This window comes from Lemur catta, chromosome 7 (assembly GCF_020740605.2).
Source record: "Lemur catta isolate mLemCat1 chromosome 7, mLemCat1.pri, whole genome shotgun sequence".
Taxonomy (NCBI): Eukaryota; Metazoa; Chordata; class Mammalia; order Primates; family Lemuridae; genus Lemur; species Lemur catta.
In genome coordinates this window covers 38,739,988-38,743,538 of record NC_059134.1, presented here as the reverse complement: position 1 = coordinate 38,743,538, position 3,551 = coordinate 38,739,988, and the positions used below count along the sequence as shown (strand labels likewise).

At 37.0% G+C, this 3,551-nt stretch overlaps 1 pseudogene; it reads left to right on the top strand.

Moving 5' to 3' along the window:
* The first annotated feature begins 3,189 nt into the window (after positions 1-3,189).
* Positions 3,190-3,302, top strand: LOC123643180 (annotated as a pseudogene).
* The last annotated feature ends 249 nt before the right edge of the window (positions 3,303-3,551 follow it).

Sequence of the window (3,551 nt, the reverse complement as noted above, 5' to 3'; positions counted from 1 at the left end):
CAGGCATACATGTCATATTCAAACTTCAGAAAATCAAAGATAAAAAAAATTCTGAAAGAAACCATAGGAAAAGAAAACCATGCCTACAGAGGAGTGGAGACAATTACATGCTACCTCTCAGAAAGTATGAAAACAAAGAGAATATGATGTGAAACATTTATAGTGTCAAGAGAGTTAAAAGAAAAACAAACAAAAAATCCCCACCAGCCTAGGGTTCTGTATTCTGTGAAATTATCCTTCAAAAGGGAAAGAGAAATAAAAAAACTTTCTCAGATTAACAAGAATTGAGAGAATTTGTTGCTAGTAGACCTGCCTTGAAAGAAATGTTAGAAGTTCAGAAAGAAAGAATATGATATAGGTCAGAAACAGATCTACAAAAAGAAAGGAAGAATATTGGGAAAAGGATAAGGTTTAAAAAAGTAACTTTGTATTTCTTACTTTTAATTGATCTAACAGATAATAGTTGTTTCAACATAATGTTAATTATAGCAATAATGTATTCAATTACGGAAGATTATTGTTTTTCTTTAGTGGTGACATGTTTCCCTGATTTTATTGTATTTGAAGAAATAATCACATCCTCCAGTCTTTACTTACTGGCTTCAGGAAAGAAAGGCCTTCACCAGTTAGCCGCCCTATGAATTCTGGGAGTCCCTCAGACTTTATGAAGGTACCTGCTCCACTCTCCATGTATTTCTCTTGGCAGTGGAAGGGGAACACGTTAGGATTATATGCCTCATCTTGATCCCTCAAGGCCGGGCAAGGTAACAAGAGCCTCCCATTTATGTTCCCTAGTGCAGTGCCCTGAAGCCTTCAAGGTTATGCTTGTCTCAATCCAGCCCAGATGACCTGGCTATCTGTATGTGCTCATACATGACCTGCAGAGGTTTGTGTGCACTGTTTATAGTGGGCACACTCAAGGTGCTACCTACAGTGGGACAGGACGAGAAGAGTTCTATGGGTGTTCATGGGCTACTTTCAAGGGTCCTCAGGTCATGCATCCTACAAGGTTAATGGGAGGATCTCTTAATTGTACCTGCAAGGCAGTATTAATAGTGGCCCTCTTAAAAGTTATGTGCTCCAGCTTGCTGTGACCTTCCACCCCTTTTTCCTGCTCCTAGCTGCCCCAGACTATTCAGACATACCAATCCTCTCAGGCTTCTGGGTAAAGTGTGAAAGAAGTGGTCAGCTTGGGCAGTGTCCAGCCTGCTGCTTCCTGCCCATTCATCCTCCCCAATGAGATAAATTCTGAACCAAGGGGATCTTTCTTGGCACTAAGCTATGCCAAGTTGGGGGGAGTGTTGAGCCTAAGAATACTGAGTTATAGAAATGCCCCCTGTATTTCTGGAGACAAGATTTGATTTCAGAAGTCAAATAAGGCTTTGCCTTAAAGAAAAAAGAAATGTGTTGGTTCAAAAGCTGCCTCGTCTCAGGAGGGCATCTCTTTGGTCAGTAATAACTGCACTTCAAAGAGACAGCTGTAAACTGGGCCTATGGTTCTCACCTGTTTTCAAAGACAAGACAGGCCTCTTCCTAGAGCCATGGGTTGCCGGAGCTGGCAAGGACCCCCGGAGATGAGAGCTGATCAGATAGATATGCTAACGCCCAAGCCAGGCCCAGAAGGAGCCATGTGGTTAAAGTAATTAACACAAAGCACAGCTCATGTTGACTTCTGAAATCATCTCTGTCTCCAAGAACACAATCACCGGAGCCAAGATGTCTCTGTTTTTTGCTGAAGTAATACCCTTATCAGAAAACTTAGAAGTTTGCCCCAAGAAGATTTTACAACTCATTGTTCCCCTAGTTAGAGTTAGTTAAAGGATCTGTAGTTGCCTTTTAGAAGACTTTGACCCTGAAGCAAACTGCCTGTTAGTATGTAAATCCCGTTGCCCTTGGCAACAGGAGCTTGTATCTACCCTATATAATACCTGTGTGGAGTTTCAGTCTGGGATATATTTTTGGCGGGAAGAAATATACCCATCTGGATACCCTCCTTTTATCTATTTTCATAAAACTTTATAAACTATACCTTTGGCTCTGGGTATTATTATTATTATTTCTGTTTCCTACTATTTCTTCATCCTTTGTGATGACCCCTGCCTGAGAGACCTGATCAGAAGAAAAAACCTCTTTGCGGGGAGCGTAGCTAACTCCCCGCAGTGGAGGGAGAGGTTACTCAGATTAAGCGACACTGTTCTTCTTACCCTCTGCAATGTTCTCAGACTTTTTGCTCAGACAGGATGCTAGGACTTTTCTGTTGGACTCCTATGCTCCTCCAGTGGTACTTTTGTTAGTGAATGACTGTCAAAATTGTTTTTTCTATGAGGGGCAAGGGCTCAAAACATCTAACCCTGATACCTTGTTGATGCCACTCCCAATATTGCCACATTTTTTTTTTCAAGCATCCATGAAACATCTCCCAAGATAGACCATATTCTGGGCCATAAAATGAAACTCAATATAAAATAATTGAAATTATGCAGAAGTTATCTTAACAGAATCAAATGAAATCAACATTAGAAATTAAGGAAAGTTCTAAAATTAATAATCATAGTTTCTACCTGAAGGCTAAAACAAGTAGAGCAAAACAAATCTAAGCAAAAGAAAGGAAATAGTGATAAATCAATGAAATTGACAATAGGAAAATAAAAATCAAAACAAAAATCCAGTCATTAAAAAAATTAATTAACCTCTAGTAAGACTGACAAAAATAAAAAACACAAATACCAGTAAATACCAGTATCAAGAATGAAATATAAGACATTGCTACAGATCCTTCAGCCATTAAAAGGACAGTAAGTGAACATTACACACAGTTTTATGTTTCTAAAATCAACTTAGAAAAAATAAACCAATATTATGAAGACAGCATACTATTTAAAACTGAACTAAGGTGAAACAGATAATCAGAATTGTACTATAACAATTAAAGTAACTGAATTTGTAATTAAAACATTCCTGAAAAAGAAATTTCCAGGTCCAGATAATTTCATTAGAGAACTCTACCAAACATTTGAAGCATTAATGTTAATTTTATGTAATCTTTTCCAGAGGACAGAAAAAGAATACGTCCTGAGTAATTTTATGAGAACAGAATTACCCTGATGCCAAAAATCGGACACAGACACTGTAAAAATATAAAACTGCAGATGAACATTTTTATGAATTTTCAAACAAAAATAACTATAAATCGCTTCTCAGCCTTTTGGCTAAGATCAAGTGTAGTATCTATTCTTATCAGTTTAAAAATAACTATGCAAATAGTGCACAAAATCAATAAAATATTAGGAAACAAAATCTAACCATGTGTAAAAAAATTACATACAATCCCCAAGTGAGATTTATTATAGAGATTCAAGGCTTGTTTATTTCAATATCAATGCAATTCACTATATTAACAGATTAAAGAAGGAAAAAAAATCACATTGTAAGTTGATTCACAAAATTCATCATCCATAAATGATAAAACTTTTGAAGGGTCAGAAGACAAAGGAATTATCTGAACTTGATAATGGACATCGTCCAAAAACAAACAAAAAACATCAAGAGCT